Consider the following 14,580-nt stretch of genomic DNA (forward strand, 5'->3'; position numbering starts at 1 on the left):
ACTTATTAATTAAAGAGGTAATAAAGATGTTATTAGGTAGATACAAGCTTATCAGACAAGCAAACAGACTCGCACTTGGTGTCACCACAGTATTCTGCTTGTTTAATGCATCACTCAGTTAGTAATAAACAACCAAAATACAGCTCTTCCTGATCTGTCTCCCTTGCACTGTTCTCTCCGTCTCAGTGTATGGCTTACGTCCATTGTCTTGGGAAAAGTTTACATGGATGGTAACACAGGGTTGCAGACCTCATGAATGTCATATTAAGCATATATGACACCTACGGGATTGCACAGAGTTGGTGGGACTTAATATTCTAATTAATATAACCCAGCAGATACATTCATTTATTATTGTACTTTACAAGAACCTAAACTAGCACTGAATATTCATTTATTTTTTGTGCGCAACATGCTTGAGGTATTAGTTAACAGTGTAAACATATTAGACAAAAAAAAAACTCATTAAAATAAATGGAGTGGGTACATGTAACACCACCGTAACAAAAAAAAAACAAAAAAACAAAAAAAAACCCGAAAAACTCTACTAGTCCGGGATCGGGGATAGATGTAACCTAGTCTTCGACCAACATGCATCCAAAGCAGTAAGAAAATCCTTCTAGGTTCCTTGACTTATAAGTAAGAACATGGTATCTAGGTTACCACTGTACTCTGTCCTCATCAAACCGATTACAGAGTATAACGTCCCCTTTGGTATGTAATACACATGCAGCAACTGGAATGTCCACAAAGGTTCATTACAGAAACAATACAGGGAGTCAAACACAATGTCCTATACTGATTGCCTCATAGCTCTGCCTTTTTACTTGGTATCATACAAGAAATGTACATACAAAGATCTTTGTGCGGCATAGAAAACATCCCTGGATCCTGTTTTAATGAACCTTTTGCACATCTACAAAACAAACAGCATCAGAAATACTTGATTAAAAGACCTAAATTTTGCTTGAAACAAACAGGACAGGTTGGATGGACAGATAATGTTTCTCAGAGAATTCCCATTTTCTGAAAAAGGCTCCCTTATCCATGTGAAGCAGACTTCCTCCCAAACCTTAAGTGCAGCTTGCACCAATGGATAGGTAACCAGAAATTCATCCAAGATCTGACATGTATGTCTCTGATAGACAGAGGCAGTCAGTAAATCACCCACTATATAAATCAAATTTGTGGGTCACAATTGGGTTTCATGGCTAGACTTATGAAAGCCCCAGTGGTTGTTAGCATAGCATAAACCTGTATACCTACAGATGCCATTGTGAAGCTGCACTGGGATCATGACAGATCCGTGACATGTCATGATACAATGTACTTTGGTATTGTACAGAAAATTTATTCTAGTCTATATATACATATATATATATATATATATATATATATATATATATATATATATATATATATATATATATATATATATATATATATATATATATATATATATATATATATATATATATATATATATTAAAGGATGTGTCAGGACATCTCTGCACATATGTGACCAAAATTAGTATTACTCTTAGCTCATTCAGCGATAAAACACTAATTGCAAAAGCTAGTAAATGTTGCTTTTTAGCTTTCTGACTGCACCCCATCCCAATGGGCTACAGGCACCAAAGGTCTTGCCTTATGACCATATCTAACTCACTTTATTTACTAAGGAAATAAGTTACCACGGGTACAGTACAGAAACAAATGGGAGTTTAGGCTGCAAATTTTAACACATATTCACACTATTTTGTGAAGATGTTTTCAAATTTATTGGCAAAGCTTATTTTGTTGTGTTTTTATGTATGTGTCTACATATTTTAATTCTAGAAAAAATGCATCTCTTTAAATCTAAAAACAGTTAAAAATCACATTTCATTACAAGCACACAGAGCTTTAATCACATCCAATATTTGTAGTGTTACTGAAGTCATAGGATTACTATTATAAAGTCAAATAAATTACTTGCATTGTTCTTATGCAATGAATGTATATACAAGACAGCTACAAAATGTAGAGAAGTTCAATATGAGACAGTCGTACATTTTGCCTAGTAAACCAGTTCATACACTATGGAATATGAATGAAATTGCCTTTAATATTATGGATCAAATCTAGCAAAATTCATACGGCACAGTGGTGCAGTGGTTAACATTGTCACCTCACAGCAAGAGGTTCTCTGGTTCGATTCTCGGCTGGGGTGCTTTCTGTGTGGAGTTTTGCATGTTCTCCCTGTGTTCGCGTGGGTTTCCTCTGGGTACTCCTGTTTCTTCCCACATTCCAAAGACATGCATCTGGAGCATTTCTCCCCGGGCCTCCGCTGAAAACAGGCTCTGTGGAACCTAGTCAGACTTTCCCAGTCAACAAATGATAAATAAATAAATAAAAATAAAAAATAAATAAATACAATAACTCATAAGTAGAGTGTTATACGTCAAATGCTCTTCATAGGTATGTCTGAAAGACATGCCCTAGCCTCCTCTATTGTGCCTCAGGGAAGGATTCTCCCCTACATAAAAGTGAGTGCTATGTAGTTCTATAATTCAGATCCTAGCAGATGGTATGAAATTTGTGACACTACTTCCTTTTCTTGTGCTATGCTCGAGTAATGGACATGCACTGCTATGCAAAGATACCCAAACACAGTAAGTCTAGCCAATTATCCCCTGTGAGACTCAAACCCTGTACCTTGTGTTTGTAAGGCAAACACCTTAACTGTTATGCCACCCTCCCAACCCCTTAAGTACATACATCCCATACTCTATGGAATATAGTGACAGTCATCATTTCAAAAAAAGATGAACAAACTATGTCACTGCATGTCTTTTGGTGACCAAGCACATCCTAGGACCTTAAAATTCTTTCGCAGTTGACATGACATCATCATCCTATGTATCATTAGCTTCCACAGATGTTTCTCTGGTGTAAGAAATCTGCCTCCAAACCTTCGTTTGGGAGGTTGCCATAATGGTTAAGGTATTTACCTTACAGACAACAAGCTGCAGGGTTTGATTCTCACATGAGGTAATCAGCTAGGAATAAAATGGCCCACAAGGGAATTTAGCCTAGTATTAATCTTATGAACCAATAAACCTATGTCACAGGTGTGGCAATTCGTGATACTCTGCTGACTCTTGAATCCTATTTATCCTGAGTTTTCAGAATACTGCAGAATGCGTTCAGATCTCAAGATTTAAGAACAGCAACCTCAGCAGCAATATATGTTTTTTTCATTTTAGTTATTTGTTAAGCAGAGTAGATCCATGATACATATAGACGCTTTTCAGATTTGGCCCAGAAGTGCTGTCTGGTTAAGTGACTTGCGCACAGTCATACTGCTGTAGTGTGCTAGTGGCACAATAAGTAGCACACTCACTTTTGGGGCCACAAGACTGTGGCTTCCATTCCCACTCCAGGTGATTGGACTGTGGATACTGCAGTGCAGTATTGGGTGTGGCGGGGGGATATCGTACTCCTGAGTGTGTTGTCATTTGCATGAGAAGTTAAATTGAGGACCCATCTGCTTGAGTTCATGGGTAGCTTAAGTGGATGTAAAAGGTCCCATGGCACTTATCAAAAAGAATACGGGAAGTTCCCTGATGTCATGCTCTAATTTCCCAAAGTAGTAGAAATACCACTTTGGATCTCCCCTAAAAAGAGGCTAGTAGCCTAGTGGACATAACCTGGTTAAGATAGGATAAATAAAATAAATGCAGTAGGCAAACAGAGGCTGAGGGAATCAAACCGTGATCCAAAGTAGCAACTCAAATCCTCTGCACTAACTGTGCTATCTTGTTTGTTCTAGGTTTTCTGTCTCCTTCTACATAAAGTCATTTAAGGTTAATTTATTCATTTGTTAACTAACTGGGTAAGCTAACAGATCTAGCAATATGTAATGTAATACATACACAGACATTATTTATATATATATATATATATATATATATATATATATATATATATACATACACACACACACACACACACACACACAATTTACTGTTGTCAATAAATTCACATTTTTTCAGAGGTGGGAAGTAACTGCAGTACCTGCAGAAAAGCCACATAGAAATGAGGTTGAACATGCAATCTCCACATAGATAGTGAACAGAGAATAGGTTTGAACCATGAACTCTGAAACTGTGAAGCAGACAGTTTAACCACTGCCCCCACAGTTATATCAGTCTGATACTGAATAGATTAATTTTATAATATTCGCTGTCTTACTTTTCACCCCAGTCCACTGTCGCTGGATCCCTATATGTGTGGACAGAGGATGCTAGAAGGAATTTTGATTCCTTTTTGATACCCAGTTTATCAATAGTTAGTTCAGTAATATCCAAAGTACTAAACGCAAGCTCGTTCTCACATATTGCAAACATTTTTTTTTTAATAGCCAAGGCATCTACGGTTAGGAATTTCACTTTACCTGACATGTAGCAGCATTATAGTTAAAATAATTAAGAATGGATTTGCAGGGAATAAAACTCTATACACAGGGTTTTTAAATGCCAAAAGAAAATAAAGTTATTCTTTAGTTTTTTTGTTTTGACAACACATCAGTTTGATGAGTGTCAGCATGTTTTTGGTAGGGGAAAGTCACTCATTTAATTTATTTTCATTTGTTGACTAGCATAAACTGTGCTATTAGCCCTTTGGAGAAATGCTCATCAATAACAAATATATATTATACTATGGCAGTTATGCTGAACTCACTATAGATTATTATAAAGAAATAAAATACAATAAAAATAAATTAAACGCTACCAATATTATCTCACAATATTTACATTTTATTACATTTGATTAGAAGTAGGGTAAGATTAATCATAAGAATAAAAGGCATATGAAGGTAGATCGGATCACAAACGCCACTGAAAGAGGATATCATCTCCCTCATACAGTAAACATGCAAAGCAAAATTCACTAGGTATGAATATATCAAAATCGGTTCTATCCTTTATCACTGAAGATCTGCTAGCCCCACACCAGTAACATCTAGGCTTAAAATGGTCCCAAGGGGCAGTTAGCCTAGTACTAATCTCTAAACAGCAGCTCAGATGGTGTAGTAGTATATTCCTCTCATTATAGTGTACAGGGTCATGGGTTTGAGACTTGGGACTGATGTTTAAGCCAAGATAGTGTAGTGGTTAGAGTTGCAGCTTTACATGCAAGCGTTCACGGTTCAAGCCCCGACTACTTTTCTTAGCCCAATTACCCACAAATATTTGTTTTTCAGTTCTTAAATATCAAATTAAGTTTAACAAAGTGGGGTGACATTTTTATACAGTGGTTTTCTCACATTAAACAAGGGTGCATGTTCAGTCCAATAACTTTGTAAATTTTTGATGTGGGCTAAAAATAGTATGTTACCACTTTGGTACAACTTGGACAGGGTTTTCCTGGTGTTTCCTTGTACATTAATTATCCACAGTAAAAAGGTATAACAACCTGCCGTCAGCTGGGCCTTGATTACCACTAGGCAAATTGCATGACCAAAATTATTCAGAAACTACATTGCATTACCTTCCTCCAGCTTTGCCTTTCTTTCTGCATCAGCAGCACTGCATAATACGTAAATGTTACCAAGGTGGGCAGCATTGTTTTCTTATTTTGTCATGCCATGCAATACCTTGTGACTGCCTGAGATGCTACATTTGAAAAAATACCACTCTGAAGACACTGCACTGGCAATTTTATGACAGCTCATGATATGTAATTAACCTTTAAACACTGTAGCATGAATTTCTGCTTAGATTCCCTCTGAAAAGAAAGGAGCTGTAGAAAGATGCAAAGTACCCACAGTGACCTTTAGCAAAGGTTACTGTCTTTGCAAGCTGTAGATTTTATCCTTTTAAGCTACATTTTATGAAGTTCCAGAAACATTTTGAAGGATAAATGATACCTTGTAATTCTCTACAAAAAAGAGGGAGTAAACGGTCACATCATGTGAAGGGAAGAAAAAGGGAAGTGGAAAGATATGGGGGGCCCATAAAAATGGAACTCTGTGAGGAAATGTGGAAACTAAAGGAGTAGGAAGCATAAGAGGATGACCACCTAGGAAAAATACTAAAAACAATAGAACAATAAAAAACAATGTACATCATAACATCCAGGTCAGCTGAGGTCCTAAGGGACTAAAAAGGACAAGAGGTACCCCCCTCCTAAAGGGTAGGGAGGATGAAGAAACACCAAAAATCGTAGACAAACAGTCCTCAGATTAGTACCGGATTCAAAGGTATGGAGAAGAGTATGAGATGAAGACTCGGAGAGATCCTGGAAGAAAACAGCAGGGGCTTGGTAATCAACATCTCCTTTCAGAGAATAAATCACAACAAAGAAGAGTTAGAGTTCCCTTTCAATGGAAAACCTCAAAGACAAACCAGGCAGACCAAGTTAATGTGGTTTACTTGGATAATAACAAAGGTTCTGATAGCATGCCGTAGATGTTAAAGGGAGAGTGGACGTTAATGATTCTCATAAATATTAGCTGGCAGGCAGAGAACAGATGTCCAGATTAAGAGAGTTGAACCTCTGGCAAATGCAGTGATTGCTGCCATCCAGGAGGGGTAATACTAGGACAAGTCTTTTCACCATACACGTATTTGTCTATGACAAACAGCAGACTGAACATATTTGTGGACTATATAACAGGAGATGTATTTATTATTTATTTATTTTATTTTACATTTGTTGACCAGGAGAGTCCAACTGAATTACAAGTCAATTTTCAATGGAGGCCCGGGGAGAAAAGCTCCAAGAGAACAAATTTTTACAACACATAGTTTTAAGGACAGACTTTTGACATACAATTTCCACAGAAAAGACTTTGACATACATATTAACTAACAGGATACATTCATTCTCTACAATATAATATTACATTTTAGAAGATATTCCTAAGTTTAGGATTCCTGTGATAGATTTACTATCAGACTAAAAGCAGAGAGATGTAGAATAAGGCTCTGAGAGAGCAGATGATGCTCGCTATAGTTGAGAAGGATAAATTAATTTACAATATGTCTTCTCCTGGTTTTAGTTGCTTATGGAAAGCACAACATTGCTGGGGTAGTTTACCTAACTCCTGGAGAGATGGGATGAGCAGTAGATTACCAGTACTAAGTGGGTATAGTATTATGATTGGTTGGCTTAGCAGAGTTACTTAAGTTAGATGCAGTGTTCTAATGAGACATTAGCCAAGGGGGATACAGGAGCACAGTTGATTATTCAAAAAGTGAGTTTTAACAAGTCTCTTGAACTGTGATGGGGATTTGTTGTCAGTTATGTGGGCAGGAAGGGAGTTCCAGGTTTTTGCTATACAGTGGCTGTAGACAGACTTACCAGCTTCATTGTTATATTTGGTTACTTTGAGGAGGTTTTGTGTGCTAGACCTCAAGGTCCTGGTGGTTATATAGGGTTGCAAATGATTTTGTAGGGCTGGGGTATTTTCAGAGTTATGTATCATTTTGTGGACTAGTGATAGTTGATAGAGTTTAAGTAGTAGTGGTAGTTCTGGCCAATTGAGTTTTTTTAGGCATTCACTGTGATGTGTTCTGAGGGGAAGAGGTTGTAGCAAATTTGGCTATCTTATTATAAAAACTATCAAGTTTGTTTAGGTCAGATTTGCAGAGATTTGTAAGCACGGGGGAGGCATAAAGTAGGGTGGATAGTAGGTGAGTCCTCGCTATTGTAGTTTTGGAGTGGTCAGTGAGGAATTTTTTATTGCAATACAGTAGGCCAAGTTTTTTATGTACTTTTTTATGGTTATAGAAAGATGTAGGTCAAATCTAAGGTGATTATATATTTCAACCCCTAAGAATTTTGTATGATTTGTGGGGGTGATTGTGGTCTTGTTAAAGGAGGAGATGAAGAAAGAATCAGTGGGAAGTGTGGCTCTTTTGGAGTACTAGCTTTGTTTTACTTGGGTTCAGAATGTGCCTTGGGTTTGTAATCCAAGTTTCTGCTAGGGAAAAGCATTCTTGTGTTAGGAAGTGAAGGATGTCAATTGATTTGGCTGCACATATTATGGTGGTCTCATCTGCATATTGCACTATTGAGCCTTTAGGAGTACTGTTTGGGAGGTGATTGGTGAAGAGGATAAGGGTACTCCTATGGAGACTGGTAGGGAGGGGGAGAGTTGGTTTTGCCACATAACAGCTTGTTTCCTTCTCTCTAGGTAGTTTTTGAACCAGGAGATGGCAGGGGTGGTAAGGTTTACAGTTGCTAGTGAAAGGAGGAGTTTATTGTGGTTAACCATATCAAATGCTTTGGACAAGTCAAGGGAAGTTGGCAGATACAAGGAGTCCATTGTTTCTGCGAGTATTGACAATGTTGGTGAATTCTGTGTGGTGGTGGTGCTATGGAAGGGTCTATATTAGATTATTTTCTAGGAGATATTTCATTAGTTGCTTGTGTATTACCCTCTCTAAAATTTTAGATAAAGGGGGTAGTATGGTTGTAGGGTGGTAGTTATTGCATTCTTGGGAGGATCCCCTTTATGTAGAGGGATGATGTGTGATATTTGCCATAGCTTGGGTACTATACAATTGGAGATGGATCTGTTAATTAGGATGGAGACAGAATATGATATGGCTTCTGCAGCCAGGTGGAGACATTCAGCGGGTAATTTATCTGTGGCTAGAGACGTTGGTTTGAGCTTGCAGAGTAGTTTTTCAATGGATTTGGTTGGTTCTGGGTGGAAGCTGAACTTGGGGTAATTGTTAGTTGGGGGTGAGTGGGTGGATTTGCAGGGGTGGGGATGTTGTCATAGGGTTGGTTGTTTGCAAAGGTCTGGATAGTTTCTGTAAAGTATTTATTAAATTGAGTGGGGATGTCTTCTTGGTTGTTATCTATCTTTGGGCTTGAAATGGCCCACAAAGGGCACTTACCTATGAACAGAAACTGATTTTTAGCTGTTAGCTCAGATCGTTAAACTCCAGGTCCACTCTTCTGGTCTCCACTTGACTCTCAAGCAAAATGTGTTGGACTACCATTTATCAAGACTGATGGTTAAGAAGAGCTAACATAACTTTGCAAGCCAGCTCCATAGATATAAAATAGCTGATGACAGTCCAAGAGCAGTGTGCAGCAGTATTTATATAATAAGCAGCCAAAAAGAAAAAGTAAATCCTCTGGAATAAACTGCTCGGTTCTAAAAATTCAGTGGAAAAAAAAAATAAAACACAGCAGAAACACAGCAAGTAGATAAAGCAAGCCAAGACTTTAATAAAAAAAACAATGAGTGCTTTTGCAAAACCACTTTTGCTTCTTCTGATCATACTCAACAAATAAAACACAGTGAACTAAATACAAAGATACTATTCCCCTAGGCCACCCCAACCAATAGACACAAAGACAATTATGATTGTTAAGTAACTAATTACTTAATACTAGCAATTCAAAGACTAAGCATAGTTAAGTCATTAGCAATCTGTCTACTTTAAAAATTATTTTGACAAACATATCTCTTTACATCACAGATGTAGACGTCCCATCTGCAGAGGGATGACTCTTGCCTTCCTCCATTCATGAGGCACGAAGCCTGTTTGGAGGCTAAAGTTAAATATAATTCCAGAAGCCTTGATAGGTCATGTTTCATGCTATTTAGAAGGCATCCTGGGATATTGTCTGAGCCCATTGATGCAGTGTTTTTGGTCTCTGAGAAAGTATTAAATACCTGTTCCCTAGTGATAGTAGGGGGAGTTGTATTTGATGATATTTCCTAATGAAAGGTTGAGAAGGAGAGAGAGAGGGGGGGGGTAAAGTTGGAGCTGAATTTATCAGCCAGGAGGTTTGCTGTACATTTTGGCTGAATATAGGTGGCTCAATTTACGAGTTTAAACAGACCAAGAATCAGGAAATGCACCCTCTAGTTGCAAGAGTGATGAGGCAATTCCAAACAAAATGGAAAAATCAAACCATGTTCAACAGCAAGGCAGTCCTTTATTAAAAATCCACAAAGTAAAATAAATGCTAAAAGCACCTCAGACTAAGCGCTTTTGCCTGTTCTTATTCAGGCATCATCAGAGTCATGGTTATTTTACTTTGTAGATTAATAAAGGACTGCTTTGCTGTGGAACACGCTAGTTTGATTTTTGCAATTTACAATGAGCTCTGCGCACAATAGTATATTGCCTTTGAGGTTGGGGACATAGCTAAAGAATGCTTTGTGGTTGTTCTTGGCCTAGGAGGCCAAACTTACCTCAAATATAGCTTTGGTAGACTGTTTATTTTGTGATATTAACAATTGAGTTGCCATAAAACTGCACATAAATTAACCTGTCTAAACTACCACAGCTCATTACTAATCCCCACTTATATGTATTTTCGTCTTAGTCCTGTTACTATACTTTCCTATAACATGCACAGAAACTTTACTTCTATACTATGGTCCACAATTACTTCACAGTTGTCATCTCTCACCTAGCCTCTCTATTCCACTGTGGAAATTAACCATTTTCTACTCCTCCTCCTTCCAATATCCAATTTGTTTCTCTCTCACTGCCATCCATCAACTGCTATGCACAACTCTACTGAGAAAGGAAGAGGAGACTCAAAACCCTTAGTCCCTCCAACTAAAATCATCAGAGTCTTGGGATCAGTATGCTGGGGTAAAACAGTCATATTCCAGTCGGAAAAAGATTGTTCTTGTCCACAAAATAAAGCACATAAAAATACCCTCATAACTTCATTGGTACTAGAAAATTTGCCTAAATCTTTTCATTTTTTTTTTCATATACTGTGGAGATATCCAGACCAAGGCTGGCACCTAAAATCACCCCTTCCTTAACTACAGTTATGGTCCCACTAATGTCAAGACATATCTATTCATATGAAAGCCATCAACATTTGCCACACTAACTTAGGAAATATTAGAAACATACATATTCTCCATTCAAAGAATGCACAAACACTCATAAATTAGACATCACAGCAGTATCAGAATCATGGCAGAAACCCAAATATTGTGGCCCGTTCAACATAAAATGCTACATTCCATTCTCAGGCTCTAGGCCAAGTATGAGAACAAATGATAATCTGTAAAGAAAAGTAACCATTATCCAAGTTGGGTAATCTGGCAAATAATATAGCACCACTCTACAACCCAATACCTACTTCTGTTCAGCTTTTTTCTCCTTAGCTGAATCTAAGCTTCCACACTGTTAACTGTAATTTTTAAGAAGGTTCGCTGTCACTTGGACACAGACAATGAACAGTGCACTGTAGAACACTATACCCGTCCCAATAACCAGCATCAGATCGTAATTCTGGTAACAATTTCACTCATCACTGCTATTCTCACCAATTGGCCAAATAAGTTCAAAACATCCACAGCTCACCCACCACCACTTAGTGACCATTGCCCAGCATCAATATTACCATTAAAACCAAAATCCATTTAACTGCACCTCTATCTTAACTTAGCACTCCTTCATAAAAAATAAATAAATAAATAAAAATACACTTTCTCTAATTACTCTCACTTGGAAAAATAATTCAGCTAAAAGTAAACTAACTTAAAGCTCAACAACTTTGGTAGGATAAAGTACTGCAAGAAATTAACTTTCTTAATCATAAAATCAAAATGGTAACCACTCCTTTGTTACTGCTTAAATGTACACCACGGGGCCCATCTAGGACTACCACAGTGGACCCAGTAGTTCATGTTTCCAGATCCTCTTCCTTCCCACAGTAACAGTCCTCTGATTTGCAAAACTACCACATCTTTCAGAGCACAATCCCAGGTGTAACTCAACTACCTTGCCACTGGTGAAATTTCCTGTATACATGCTTCCTAAGTTTCACATTCAGTGCAGTTCCCTTGGACCATACTTGACTCACTATGGACCCCTTAACATGTGGAAAGGTGCAAGAATCTGTCCATTAAAAATGATAAATCCCTCCTATTGCATCTCTCTAAACTATAAATAGTCACAGTTTCTCAGCTAAAACAATCACCACAGTGACTTCTCTGATGAGCAGCATGACAAACTGCCAACACTCCTCAGCACAGCTCTCCTTACATTTATTACCATGACTACAAATACTAATGATGGCCTTTCCCTTCAGGTGCACTCCTAACAGGCCTTTCAAAAGAAAAGTTTCACCAATTACAAATCTCTCTTAAATGAACATCAGAATTACTTCTTACAGAACAAGCAGCTGCACTTTTTTACATAGTTAACTTACACCACTCTATTAAAACCTACCTACTTCCTTCGATTACTCCACTTAGTCTTCTAAAATGCATACCATGAGGATCTGTCCAAGGACCTCACATTTTTATCCCATTTTATACATTTTCTCACTTTCAAACTAACAGTCATTCAGGCAATCCTTTACTCTGATAATCTGGTACTTGTCAAGGCATTCCATTACCCAGTCAAACCTTCAGGCCCAGTCAGCCCTTGAACTCTCATCTGCTCATACCTGGTTTATAAAAACAATTACCTCAACATGCTATCACTTGTAAATACAAATAAACAAACCAGTACTTAATCCTGTACTCAAATCATATCCTTCAGCAAGGCAACTTGTATCTTTTCATCATTACAGTTACTTTCCAATATTAGCAATCTACATCAGAAAATGTAAAACTACTTAAAGTGCAAGTTATTCCATTCATGACTTACATTTTTGAAGCAAGAAGTCCTTCTGCCCAACCATAGCTATCTATACCACAACATTATCTGCATCAAATAAAATCTTTTGCATTCAAATATTATAATATCATCTTGGAATTTAACAACCGTCAGTTCTAACACTGCATAATGGTCGTCACTGGTAAACTGGCTCTCGTTGCTTGACCATTCCACCTTCCCCTCTAGTAAGATGCACTATAGAACTCAATGATATACATCAAAATCTCACCATACCATTAATATACTTACCCATATACTTGGTAACACTAGAAAAACATATTGTGCAGATAAATCATCCCTTGTACAGGCTTCACTCACATGTAACAATGTCCACATTTACCAAGGCCTTGAAAGTGTACCTGGCTCTACTTCATGACCAAAAGCATGCAATAAGCCTCTTTACTTGAGAAGTACTTTTTCCTATTTACTTTTCCAACTTTCACTGCATATTTCTGCCAGCATAGCTCTCCTTACAATCCTATAATTCTCTTACCTGAATCTCTGGAGTTTCTCTACCATTTCAGTCACCACCACCACCACCATCATATCTCTGTCAGATCTTCACTTATTCCTTCCTAAATTCTAGACTTTCTTTTTTTATTTAAACTCATGCATCGAGTAACGCATGTCTTAGCTGAAAATAGTCCATTAGACCAGGCCACCTACATCATGATAAACTTGGTTCAAAAAACTAAAAATGGTACTTAAGAAATACTTTCTAAACAAAATAGTGCAGGTAGACAACACACATTTATCATACAATTCAGATCAGAGTTAAAATGTGCAATTCTAAGAGACGATCATTTGTGCCAGTCGTAAAGATGTGCCTTGCGCCACTGTGTCAAATCAAAAACAACCAAGCTCTACTTGCTGTCGAATAGCACCCCCCAAACAAATCACAAGCACTTTTTAGTAGCCATTCAGCATTACTCAAATGAGTGCCCTAAACACAGCTTTTTTCCTACGAAAACCACACTAACACAAAATTTTAATTTTTACCAGTACTGAAGGAGAAAGTTTTTAACATGTTAAAAGTTGTTTCTTCCAACATCTGATAACCTCCGAGTCAAATATCTAACCATAACATTAAAGCCTACTGAGCTTGATAATAATACACTGGTCCATAAAGAAGTCATATGGATCCAAACATTGTAAGTCAAAATACAGGCTTATTCTACCGTTCTCTCCACCTGCAAAGGCCTTCAGCATTCCCATCTATATGCAGTTGAAGCTCTACCTGGAAACAAATATTTAATACAGCTTTTGTTCAAGTCACAGCTCAGGATCTGATTTGCTTGAATTTACTAATATAAGTCTGGTAGGCTCATTCATCTTAGATCTGTCAAGACTGCCATAACACTGTAATTAACAACATGTTAGTCTCCCATGTGAAACAAACTACTCTATCCTTAAAAGAAAATACATTGGTAATTTTGTGGGATAAAGCAGTCAGTGTAATTATTCCCATAGGTTTTGACTTTAGGGACACTGATATTCATCATACATATAAAACATCTCTTCACTGCATTTTTTTTACACTCAGCAAAGGCAAATTTAAAATAAAGTTAATTTATATAAAAAAGGTCTGTGCATGTGTTTGTACTTGTGTGACGGAATCAAAGCAGTAACCTTATCAGTATCTGCTTTAGTGGGATAAGATGCCAGGGTACACGTATATACTATTTAATCTTCAACATATATCTATATGTGAGCTGCAAATATTAATTGATATATTGCTTTTTATGCCAATTGTATTTGTTGACTATATTCAGTATAGCATACACAAAATGTGTTTTAAAAATTATACCATGTTTAGAGCTGCATTCACCTGAAGTGTGGAGCTTTTCTCCACAGGCCAATGACATTGGGGCTCAGCCTGCATCAATTATTCCCTGTTAACAAAAACTATAAAATAAATAAATATCAACAG

At 37.3% G+C, this 14,580-nt stretch overlaps 1 protein-coding gene across 5 annotated transcripts in view; it reads right to left on the minus strand.

Moving 5' to 3' along the window:
* The window catches only part of PLEKHG5 (pleckstrin homology and RhoGEF domain containing G5), a 1,795,538-nt gene that overhangs the window by 308,992 nt on the left and 1,471,966 nt on the right, over positions 1–14,580 (minus strand). The gene's annotated exons all lie outside the window — the stretch shown is intronic.

This window comes from Protopterus annectens, chromosome 2.part1, assembly GCF_019279795.1.
Source record: "Protopterus annectens isolate FY-2018-M chromosome 2.part1, PAN1.0, whole genome shotgun sequence".
NCBI classification, from domain to species: Eukaryota; Metazoa; Chordata; order Ceratodontiformes; family Protopteridae; genus Protopterus; species Protopterus annectens.